The following is a 13,009-nucleotide window of genomic DNA, read 5'->3' as shown; positions in this document are numbered from 1 at the left end:
CAGAGGTTGTGAAGAACCTCTCCATATTTTTTTACTCCTCCAGAGTAAAAACCACAATGACATGGCTCATGATAAAGTACATTTGGCAATACCATGAGCCAAGTCAGGTACTTCCAGATATGCACAATAATTTTTTTCATTTTTAGTAATAAGTGTGGTTAACCCATAACAAAGATATTAGTCCTTTCCCCAGTATCAACATCTAATTTCCAGTTTTTCTACATTTCCCCCTTCTTAACCTCTTGCTTTAAGTGATATACCACTATGGTTAAGTCCACCTAGTTTGGAATCAGACTTTCTGTTTAGTACCCTCATTCTTTTTGATAACTGCATATCAATCAATTAATCCTTCTGACTTCCTCCCCCCACCCCCACTCCTTAAAATTCATCCCTGGTTTCAGTGAGACCACTTTTGGGATTTTATCCTAATATCTCTGGCAGGATATGTAAAAGCCAGATAACAGGGGCCACTTCCCAGAGAGGACAAGGGAACTTATAGATCAAAATGGGATAGAAACTGACTTTTCACTATATCCTCCTTTTTTGTACCACTTGAACTTTGCTCCATGTCAATTTTTCAAATAAATAAGTGATTTAAAACATTAAACAAAACACTTCTTTTTTTTTATAGTTACAATTTTTTTTTTTCTGGTGATAAGACAGAGCTGCTCTTTTAGTGCAGGTATTTACAGCTATAAACTTCCCTCTGAGAGCTGCTACTTTTGGTTCATACCTCTAACTATTTTCTAATTTCCCTTGTGATTTCTTTTTAGACCCAGTGGTTGATTAATTTTCACATTATTTGTGAATTTTCCAGTTTTCCTTCCATTTGTGACTCCTAGCTTCATTCCATTGTGGTTGCAGAAGACACCAGTCTTTTCAATGCATTAAGACTTGTTTTATGGCCTAACATGTGGTCTGTCCTGGAGAATGTGCACCTGAGAGCTTGGGTGGAGTGTTGTGTCTGTTGTTCATGTTGTTTCATTGTTGACCTTCTGTCCAAGTAAGATCCTGCAAGTCAAAAAGAAAAAAGTAAATGGATTAATGTCTCCATTCAAAGAGAAGAGACTGGCAGAATGGATGAAAAAAAAACACGATCCAACTACAGTAAGTTACTCACTGTAGACTCAGAAGTTGAAAGCAAAGGGATGTAAAAAATATCCCAAACAAATATTGATAGTAACCTAAAGAGATCTGGGTTAGCTATGCTGACATCAGAAAAACACTTCTAAATAGCATGTAGATCAAAGAAGAAATCTCAATATAAATTTTTAAATATTTTAATTAAATGAAAATGAAAATACAGCTTATCAAAATTTGTAGGATGCAGAGAAAATGGTTCTTGGAGGGAAATGTATAGCAATGAATGCACATATTAGAAAAGAAGAAGGATCAAAAATCACTATTCTAAGCTTACACCCTAAGACACTAGAAAAAGAAGTGCAAATTAAATCTAAAGTAAGCAGAAAAAAATAATGAAAATTAGAGCAGGAATCAATGAAATTAAAAACATGAAATCAATATAGAAAATCAATAAAACCAAAGCTGATTATTTGAAAAGATCAGTAAAATCAGTAAGCCTCTAGCTAGATTAATTAAAAAAGAGAGAAGATACAACTTACTAATATCATAAATGAATGAGTGGACATCACTATAAATCCTATGGACATTTAAAAGATACTAAAGGAATATTAAGAACAACTTTCTGTCCATAAATTTGATAACATAAAATTTGGACCAATTCCATGAAAGACACAATCTGCCAATACTCACACAAGAATACGTAGAAAATCTGATTAGGTCTATATTTATTAAAGAAATTGAATCAATAACTAATAACCTTTAATTAATTAATAAACAGAAAATTAATTACAATTAATTAATAATCCAGGCCCAGATTGATTCACTGGTGAATTCCACCAAACATTTAGAAAGGGATTATACCAATTTTCTACAATCTCTTCCAGAAAATAGGAGCAGAAGGAATACTTCCTAACCCATTCTATGAGGCCAGCATTACCCTAATATCAAAACCAGACAAAGACATAAGAAAACTACAGACCAGACTCTCTCAAGAACATAGACACAAAAATCCTCAACAAAATATTAGCAAATTGAATCCAACAAATAAAAAGAATTAAACACCTAGACCAAGTGGGATTTATCCCACATATGCAAGAATTGTTCATCATTAGAAAATTAATTAATGTAATCTATTACATCAATAGCTAAAAAAGAAAAATCACATGATCATATCAATAGATACAGAAGAAGCATTTGACAAAAATTCAACATCAATTCATGGTAAAAACTCTCAGAAAACTAGGAGTAAAGGGGGAAACTTTCTTAACTTGACAAAGAACATCTACAGAAAACCTACCACTAACATCATACTTAATGATGAGAAACTTGAAGCTCTCCCACTAATAAAAGGAACAAAGCAAAAATGTATTCTATCATGACTGTTTTTCCACAATATACTGGAAGTCCTGATATTGCAATAAGACAAGAAAAGGAAACAAAAAGTACACAGAATGGGAAGGAAGAAATAAAACTGTCTTTGTTCACAGAACACAATCATCTAGGTAGAAAATTCAAAAGTTTCAATAACCAAAAAAAACTTCCTTGAACTAATATGTGATTATAACAAGGTTAACATACAAAAGTTAATTGTGTTCCTACATACCAGCAATGAACAAGTAGAATTTGAAATTAATAACAAATTGCCATTTTCATTAGAGTCCCCAAAAATAAAATACTTAGGGATAAATCTAACAAAATATGTGCAATCTCTAAATGAGGAAAACTACAAAATTCTGATGAATGAAATTAAAGAGGAACTAAATAAATGGAGAGATATTCCAGGTCCATAAGAAGACTAAATATTGTCAAGATGTCATTTATTCCCAAATTGATCCATACGTTCAATGCAATACCAATCAAAACCCCAGCAAGTTATTTCATGGACACCAACAAACTGATTCTAAATTTTATAAGATGAGGCAACTCAATATTAAAGAGAAGAACAAAATCAAATGATTGACACTACCCAACTTTAAGACTTACTATAAAACTACTACAATTAAGACAGTGTAAAAAATTAGACAAATAGATCAATGGAGCAGGATTGAAATCCCAGAAATAACCCACATAAACATAGTCAACTAATCTTTGACAAAGGAGCAAAGGTAGTCTTTTCAACAAATGGTGCTGGAACAATTGGATATCCACATACATAAAAATGGATGTAGACACAGACCTTATACCCTTCACAAAAATTATCTCAAAGGGACCATAGACCTAAATGTAAAATACAAAACTCCTAGAAGATAACATAAGAGAAAACCTAGATGATCTTGAGTATGGCAATGACATTTTAGATACAACACCAAAGACAAGGTCCATGAAAGAACCGATAAATAAGACCATTAAAATCAAAAACTTCTGCTCTGTGAAAGACAAGAGAACAAGAGAAGACAAGCCAGTCTGGGAGAAAATATTTTCAAAAGAAACATCTGATAAAAGACTTATCCTTTATGCACAAAGAACTCTTAAATCTCAACCAAAAGAAAATAAACAGCCCAATTAAAAAATGGGCCAAAGACTTTAGCAGACATCTTACCAAAGAAAATATACAGATGGAAAGTAAGCATATGAAAAGATGTTCAACATCACATGTCATTAGGGAACTGAAAATTTTTTTAATAATGAAATACTACTACACACATATTAGAATGGCCAAAATTAAAAACACTGACAACACTAGATGCTGGCAAGGATGTGGAGCAATAGGAACTCTCATTCATTGCTGGTAAAATGCAAAAATAGTACAGCCACTTTGGCAGACAATTTGACAGTTCCTTACAAAACTAAACATACTCTTACCATAGATCCAGCGATCATGCTCCTTGGTATTTCCCCAAATAAAATGAAAATTTATGTCCACACAGAAACCTGTACATGGAAGTTTATAGCAGTTTTATTCATAATTACCAAAACTTGGAAGCAACCTAGAAGTCCTTCAGTAGATGAACGGTTAAATAAACTGTGGTACATCCAGGCAATGGAATATTATTAATTGCTTAAAAAAAAAAAAAAGAGCGATCAAGCCATGAAAAGACATGGAGGAACCTTAAATGTATATTACTGAGTGAAAGAAGTCAATCTGAAAAGGCTGCATACTCTCTGATTCCAACTACGTGCCATTCTGGAAAGGGCAAAACTATGAAGACAATAAAAAGATTAGTGGTTGCCAAGGGTTAGGAAGGAGGAAAGGAGCGATGAATAGGCAGAGCACAGAAGTTTTTATGGCAGGGAAACTATTCTGCATAATAATATAATGGTGGATTCATGCCATTATACATTTGTCTAAACCCGTAGAATGTACACCACCAAGAGTGAACCCCAAAGTAAACTATGGACTTTGGGTGATAATCATGTGTCAGTGTAGGTTCATCAAGCGTAACAAATGTACCACACTGGTACAGAATGTAGATAATGGGAGAGGTTGTGTAGGGACAAGGAATATTTGGAAATTCTCAGTACTTCACACTCAATTTTTCTGTGAACTTAAAACTGCTCTAAAAAATGAACTTTATTAACTTAAAAAAAAACTAATAGGGCCACAAAAAGAACATCGTTTGTAATGCTAGGGATCCTGAATTCCACTCCTTACTGTGACCCCCCACCCCCACCTATCCAGGTCCTTGTGCAGAGACCCAGGTCCAAAGAGGTCATTCTGCTTTGGCCCAGAATGCAGTGACTGAGCAGAACTGGTTCCTTGTGTAAAATCAGGCACTTTGTTCTGATTGCCCACTCTTATAGCACACTTCCAGACTATTCTGCTTGTCTCTAAGTCCATAAAACACCAGCATTAAGATAATGAGGCTTAGGAAAATATAACTCCTTAAAAATGATGTAGCCTCTCAGAAACAGTCTTAATGGCAGGAATTTTTTAAAAATTAACTTCAGTGCTCCAAGGCATCAGAGTTTATCTGGATTTTATGGCAATAGAGTCACCATCTCCTCTTGCACAGAACATAGAGGTTCAATAATAGAATCTCATGTTATTCAAGCACCATCATCATCATGGCCATCATCGTAATCATCATCATCATCCTAACATTTTGGAGCACTTATTATGTGCCAGGTGCAGTGTCAAGCATTTTGCATATATTATCTCATTTAATCTTCATAACAGCTCTATGACATACTTTGTGGGAAAGTGATGAAACTAGGATTACAACCCAATCAATTCAATTCCAGAACAAATATTCTTAACCATGGAATCCCCAGGCCAAACTGAGAGCTACAATATCTGGCTTCCTGGGTCCTAGGGAAGGTCCTACTGGGAGCTCACTCGGGATCCTTCAGTCTGAGCACCCCTTTACATTCCAACAAAAATTTCAGCATACCTGGGAACACACAGGTTGAATCACCACACATGACCCCAAGCTTACTGGTGCCTGTTGGAGGTGAGAGACCCATCTGTGTCAGCTAAACAGAGAGAAGATGGAAGATGTATCTGTTTATTCTGATAAATGTAAATGAATTCTATTACTTGTCAAAATGTTATCAGGACCCCAGTGAAATGAGCTCTGAGTTTTTTTCCCCCTTTCAGGGTGAAGGGAGAGAAGTGGGAGAGAAATGAATGCTCAAGACAGATTGCTTTGATTTGAAATGAAAACAAACAACTTTAGAAAAAAAAAAAAGGCTTTCATTACGTTGGAGACCTTGGCATTCTTGCAGATACGTTCATGAATTAATCATTAAAATCCTGAAATGTGGAATAAATCATGTGGTTTTCAAGGCCAGACCACGATAAAGGGGGCCTCAAACAGTTATTAAGACACAGCACTCTAAGCTGCTACAGCCTAGAATGACTTTTCTCCAGGAATAAAGTGGGTGAGATGAGTGAGTGTGTGTGTGTGTGTGTGTGTGTGTGTGTGTGTAAGGCAGCCCCAGGGTCCCAGGCTGGAGCTGTGTGCAAACCAGCTCCAACCGTGTGTCACCACACATTAGCGCTATTTAATATCTGCTAATGGAATGGCTCTGTCTGGCGTCGACAGCAGGATCAAAAGAGGGCCATGCAGCTTTTACATTATTAGCACTAATTAGGTAAATCAAAGAGGAGGAGGGCAAAGAGACCAGAGACTGCATTAGAAGGAAAGCAAGGGGATCACTACCTACCTCGTAGTGTCAAGATCGAGGTACCAAACAGGCAATTAGTGCGGAAGACCCTTCCTGAGTGAGGAGAGAATGAGCAAGGCCCGCCCGGGGAAAAGGAGGATGGCTTCATTACAGTGACTCCCTAATTAAAATGTAAGGGTTGCTGATCATTGCATAATTAAATGTGGTGGCAGGCGGTAGCAGTCAGTTATCCAGGAGTTTCTGGGCTCATGTTACTAAAGCCCCCTTCATGGGCTCCTTCACCGCCCTCCAGCAAGAGAGTCCTGGAGCTGTCCGTGGTCCTGACAGACGTCTGACTTCTAACAGGCCTGTTAGAGTGAAAGTGCTTCGAAGGGGCTTTTCTCCTAACTGCCCCGTGACCGCTTTACCAGTCCTGAGAACCACTCTGATTTTCTCTGTAACCCATTTTCAAACTATTCAGGAAAAAGAAAATGGGAAGGTGGGATTGGAAAAGACACCAAGCTTAATTAACTCCCAGCCACTGCATTGTCTATATAAAGTTGCTGAAGCTCAGGTTGACTCCTGCTGGCGTAACCTTTACCTCTCTTCTGTTTTGCCTGCCAGGAGGAAACTCTACTTCCTTAAGAGCTTGACTGGGAGCTAATCTCAGGTTTGACACGAAAACTAAGGCTACTGAGCACAGTGCCATATCTACTCAGAAATATTTGCAGGTGTGAGAGGGTAACAGCTTGGTGGATTAGATATATAATTCCATACCAGGAAAGAAGCATCTTTCAGTATCAGAGGTCGAGTGTGATGAGTTCCTGGGGAAGTCATACTGGGAGAGCCTTATCTTCTTGGACCTTTAGGAGTGACTTGATTTTAATTTTTCCCCCTCAGGCTTTTTAATCTACTCTTTTCCATCTCTTTATCCTCTCCTGTTTCCTCTCTCTCTCCTCTTTATCCTCTTTCCTTTCTTCCATGTCTTCTCTCTCACATTTCTACTTGCTCTTCTCTTTCTTCCTCCCAGCTCTCTTCTTTCTCTGTGTCTATTTCTCCCTTCTTTCATGCCCCTGTGCTGGGTCCCACTATCATATTACTACTATAACTAGAACAAACGTGAAGTTTCCATTCACTCACTCTTTTATCTTTATCTGTAGACTCCTTGGCTTAGCTCATTTTTATTAGAATGGCCCAAATTACAATTAGAATGGCCCAAATCTTGAACAAAGGCTGGAATGATCTTTGAAAGGAAATCTAGATCCTCAGGAGCAATGACAGAAAGTAGACATATTAGTATGGGTCTGGCTGCAGTAACAAATAGACACAATCATGTAATGATTCAACACAATAGAATTTTATTTCTACTCGATAAAATAGAAATAAGCAGTCTATTTTATTTCTGATAAATAAAACACCACAGTCTAGGTCAGGGAGTGGTCTCTTCTCCACACAGTTATTCAAAGACACAGGCTAAGAGTGGTTTTGACATCTTCAATGGATGGCTCCCAAGACATCCAAAAAAGGGAAACAAGTAAAGAGTGGGAGTGGGAGATTTGGGGGGCAGACCTGGGAGTGCCACACAACTGTAAGGGATGCTGGAAAATATATTAAACCACGTGCCATAAAGAGGAGAAAACAGATATTGGTGACCATTTAGCAGTCTCTGCCATATGAGAGATGGGAAAGAGTCATAGGCAGAAAAGGAAACACTGAGCCAAGAGTTATATCCACACAACAGGAGAGAAGCAAGTCTTGCCACAGAACTCATCCTGGAAAAGGGTGGTGTATAACCAGAGGTATACGCCAGAAAATGTATAACCAGAGGCCCACTTCTGCTCAATCAGGATTCTCTTAAGGGCATAGGATTCAGTTTCAGAATCAGTCAGACATGGAATGAAATACAAATCCACCTCTTTCTGAGTATGTGATCTTTTTTTTTAATTAATTAATTTATTTATTTATTTGGCTGCATCAGGTCTTAGTAGCGGCACACGGGATCTTCATTGCAGTGCACAGGCTCTTCATTGCGGTGCACAGGCTTCTCTCTAGTTGTGGCACGAGGGCTCAGTAGTTGTGGCACGCAGGCTCTCTAGTTGTGGCGTATGGGCTCTAGAGCTCATGGGCTGTAGAGCACATGGGCTCAGAAGTCACGGCGCATGGGTTTAGTTGCCCCGTGTCATGTGACATCTCAGTTCTTCGACCAGGGATTGAACCTGCATCTCCTGCATTAGAAGGCAGATTCTTAACCACTGGACCACCAGGGAAGTCCCTGAGTATGTGAACTTGAACAAGCATTTCCATGAATCTCAGTTTCATCATCTGTAAAACAGGAGAAAAATATTGCTTACTCCAGGTGGTGTCCCTGAAGATTACGCAATATAAAAGATGCTAAATTCTTAGCATGGTATCTGGCACATAGTAAGTACTCAATAGATGGTAACTGCTTATACTGTTACCATGTTCACCCCTGCTGCCATATTATTGTTCTTATAGTTTCTTCTATCTGTCATGGGTGTTCCCTATTCATTTCCCCACCTAATCCGAGTCACATCTTCTCCATGAAGTCTTTCCCTCAAATAGCGTTCCCAATGACTTGCTTGAACTCTATGCCACCCAACTGAGTACTTTATTAAGGTTTGTCCACTATGAATGTAAGTCCGTGAGGTTCAGGATATTATTTATATTGTTTATTTGCTGTATCTCAGAACCAAGTACAATGTCTGGTATATAATAGGTGTTCAACTATTATTACTGTTAAATGAATATTCAGTGAATATGAGAGACACTCATGTTAAAGAGCCTGATGCATGCCCGCTATAGACACAGAATCATATTGCTTTGAGGTTATTCTCTAATTTTCCATGTCAGTTAGTCTTGTCTTCCTGATGAAATTGAATTCACAGTAGCCAGGGTGATCTTTTTAAAATGTAAATTGGATCCTTTCATTCCTCTGGTGACCCACTCCAATAACTTCTCATCATCCTTAGAATAAAACCCAAACTCCTCACTGCAATATATAAGGCCCTGTAAGACCTGGCCCTGTCACCCTCTCTATCCTTTTATCTTACTTTCCTTCTCGATCACTACCCTCAAGCCCCATAGGCCTTCTTCCTATTCCTTTAATACATCAAGACTGTTCCCATCTCACGGGCTTTGTACTAATTATCCTCTAATATATGTACTAATATACTCCAGAGATACTTTCCCCAAGCATATTCTCAAAGCTGAGTCCTGCCTCATTATTCAGGACTCAGCTCAAACATTACCCTCTCGGAGAGGTCTTCTGGCAACACTGTATAACTTAATTCTCCTTCCATCAGTCACACACTGTCTTGGGTTGGATTCTCCAGGAAACAGACTCTGAGTTGGAGACCTGTTTGCAGAAAGTTTATGGGCCTCCCTTGGAACCAGCACTTGTTATGGGTGAAGGAACAGGACAGAGCAAAAGGAGGAGTTAAGCTTAGATACAGTCACAGCAAAGACCTCAAGTGATCCCACTGGGAGCCCTGGAGCTGAGCCAAGGGGGCTGGGCTTTGGACTTCTGCCCTGCTCGCCCTTGGATGCAAGCTACCCTCATGAAGGAGACGTGACCTTGGGAAAGGCAGCTCTCTCGTGGAGGGAGGTTTCCAGAGAGTGATTTGGCTGAGAGCCATCAGCCACCAACACTCCCAACAAATGGGAAGTGAGTGCCTATGTCCTAAAGGGGGTGTGTTTGTGACACGTCATAGCATCTGCTACATTCCACTCATTGTGCTGCTCAGATATGCTTCCTTCATTTGCTCAGTTCTGGGAACAGCTTCCGTAGGATTCTGGTTGGTCTCTTTTGGGGGCAAACTTCCAAAAGAGGATTCATGGGATCATCTGAGCCCCCACCACCGCAGCTAACCTCTGGGTCACCTTCTTCTCCGACCCATTCTGGATCCCCCTTCCCCTCACAACAAGCATGCTGGTCTTCATGGCTTACCTGGTGGCAGGTCTGAGCCACCATCATCATGCCCTTCTTGGGCCATGGCTGCTGCATTTACCCATCTACTTCCAAAATTGGACAAGAAGTGCCCCCATGGATCACCTGGGTGACAAGTATATTCTTCCCTGCCCCCATTATTCAATAGCAGCCTACCTCCTATTGACGATCAGAGTTACGTACCAGGAGCCTGAAGTGACCAGGTGGCAGCTACACCTTGAGGTGTACGTGACTCTAGCTGTGGCCCCCCTGTTGGCAAAACCCCTCTCTGGGAACCAGGACTTCTAAGCCCACAGAGCTCAGATTTGCTGAATAAGTGCATCACCCCTGAAGGGAGACATCTGGGTAGCACAGCACAAACCCCACTGCACAATCTGTCACACAAAACCCCACCTTAGTTTCCTGCACAGCACACTTCTCACATCCTCCATTTACCTTGTTCATTTTGCCTGTGTTCTGCCTATCTCTGGTTCCAGAATATAAGGGCTTTTTTGTTCCATCTCTCAGCGCCAAATACAGTGCCTGCCTCACAGTGGATGTCCAGTCAATACTTGTTGAGGGAGTGAATGGCGGAGTGATTGAACTGAGTGACATGGTTACAAAGTCCTCAGAGGCGGGCTGTGTTTCCTGCTGTTCTTGGAGCACAGAGCAGTGACTCAGAGAATAGTTGACTGACCGGCCCGTCCCCTCTCACAGGTCACTTACAACTCTCCCCGAGTGTGAGAGGCCTCCCTAACACAATCGCAGGCTATTTTTAGTCTGCTTCTTCCTCTCTGGTCTATTAAGGTGGTGAGAAGAGGCTGGCTACTTGGGGCTTGCAGTAGCTCTAAAGAAAACCAATCTTCCTCTCTCTGGAAAACCCTAGGAGGTGTCCTGTATACCAGGCTCCAGGGCGACAACTGCCCAGGTTGTGTTAGCTGAGAGTCTTGTGATTACATTTTTCGTTTTCTCACCGGGGGTACCATGGAAGTGATTACTGAGGTATACACAGCAGCTGGAGTCTCTCCTCCCTCCCACAGACACACAAACATGAGCCTCTCCCTCTTCTCTGATGGTTCCATTTTCTCTCGTTAGACGACTTTCTGGGGCCTTAGGAGATTTCTCTGGTGTAGACTCTAAGGGCCCTCTTCCAGCTAATTAGATTGTGAGCTGAAAGGCTGACTGTGGACTGCTTTATAATCTTCTATTCAGGGCTTTACATGCTCATCTAGTTTGACAATTGGAGAGGAAATTCTTTTCTTCTTAAAGAGAGAGAGACAGCAAGGAAGATCGTGTGAGGAAACAGGTTTTCTCCTTGAGACTCTATCAGCACCAAGGGCAGATGTAATGATGCCCTTCCCACGGAGGTTTTAGAGGATCTGTGTGTGGCTTGGAAAGAAAACTCTAAATCACTGGTTGTAACCCTTCTCAATTATGAGTCACTGCCATGATTCCCTTAGGGGAGGAAGGAGGGAAGGACCATCCTTTTAATAGGTGAGGAGAAGCCTCAGAGACACAGACTAATGCAATGGCTCTGAAATCAGTGGCCACGCCCCTTACTAGCTGTGGGACCTCTCTTGCAGGGATTTGGAACACCCTGGATGTGAAACCTAGCTTCACCACTTACAGCTCTGTGCCCTTGAACAAGTTCCCTAATTCTGTAAACCTAGGTGCCTTCTTCTGTCAAATGGGGATAATAATAATACCTTTAGGGTGTGTTCAGAGCATTCAATTAGAAAATAAATGCAAGTGCTAAGAACAGTGCCAGAAATATAATAAGTGCTCAAAAATGGTAGCTACTACTATTATATTCGTAATCTGTAAAATGGGGATATTAATAGAATCTGCCTCCTGGGGTTGGCTGAAAGGCTTAAACAAGATGATGTATGTAGTAATGTGATCAGTGCCTGGCAAAGTATGTGTCTTAGCTTGGGCTTAGCTTCTCATTTTGCCATGACAAAATACCACAGATTAAGTGGCTTTACAGAACAGAAATTTGTTTTCTTACAGTTCTGGAGGCTGGAAAATCCAAGATCAAGTTTCCAGCAGGATTCAATTCCTGGTGAGGACTCTCTTCCTGGCTTGCAGATGGCTACCTTCTCTCTGTGCCCTCATATGGCAAAGAGAGAAAGACACACACACACACAGAGGCAGAGACAGAGAGAGGCAGACAGAGACAGAAAGAGAGACAGAGGCAGAGCTAGAGACATAGTGTATGAGTTCTTTGGTGTTTCTTTTTATAGGGACACTAATCCTATTAGATCAGGGACCCACCTTTATGACCTCATTTAACCTTAATTACCTCCTAAAGACCCTCTCTCCAGAGACAGCCACATTGGAGGTTAGGGCCTCAACATATGAATTTGAAGGAGCATACAATTCAGTCCACAGCAGTATGTACTCATGACAATCCCATGCTGCAGATACAGAAACACGATGTAGAGAAAGGTCAAGTAACTTGCCCAATATCACACAGCTAGTGAGTGGCCCAGCCACATGTCAACATTGTCTCTTTTCCTGCCATTCTCTTGTCCTGCTCCTTACCTGGAAGCAAACTCTTGAGGGCAGGAACTGTGGCTTACTCCTTCTGGCACCCTAGCAGTTTTCTTAGAAGGTAGCATCCATCAAAGCCTTGGGAACTAGAGAATGAATGAATGGTCTGAACATTGGTTTAGCAGCTGCCTGGATCATCCAGATAAGACACGCCATTTATTCACCTGCCGAGGTGTCCCTTCTCATGTCATTCTCCATTGGCCTCAAAGATGGCCATGACAGATGACATCCATCCTCAGCAGCAAAACCTTCAGAAGATTTCAAACTGACTTCACTGCAACCACCAACTGCCCTTCCCCCAGCTCCATGTGACCGTGCTTATACACAAACCCACGCTCCAAGCTGATGCGTGGGGTTAACAAGAATCAGCAGCAACAAAGG

The 13,009-nt window shown here is 40.6% G+C and overlaps 1 long non-coding RNA gene across 2 annotated transcripts in view; it reads right to left on the bottom strand.

The window, feature by feature from the left end:
- Window positions 1–837: 837 nt before the first annotated feature.
- Window positions 838–13,009, bottom strand: part of LOC132353749 (uncharacterized) — a 56,496-nt gene continuing 44,324 nt past the window's right edge. The window contains exon 3 of one of the 2 annotated variants that reach the window (XR_009499083.1): window positions 838–1,011. This is a non-coding gene — a long non-coding RNA (uncharacterized LOC132353749). Of the gene's footprint in view, window positions 1,012–8,382; window positions 8,452–13,009 lie in introns of those variants that run through there. The other variant, XR_009499082.1, reaches the window with a different exon arrangement.

This window comes from Balaenoptera ricei, chromosome 19 (genome assembly GCF_028023285.1).
Source record: "Balaenoptera ricei isolate mBalRic1 chromosome 19, mBalRic1.hap2, whole genome shotgun sequence".
NCBI lineage: Eukaryota > Metazoa > Chordata > Mammalia > Artiodactyla > Balaenopteridae > Balaenoptera > Balaenoptera ricei.
The sequence above is the reverse complement of the archived record's forward strand: the minus strand, read 5'-3'. Positions and strand labels throughout refer to the sequence as shown.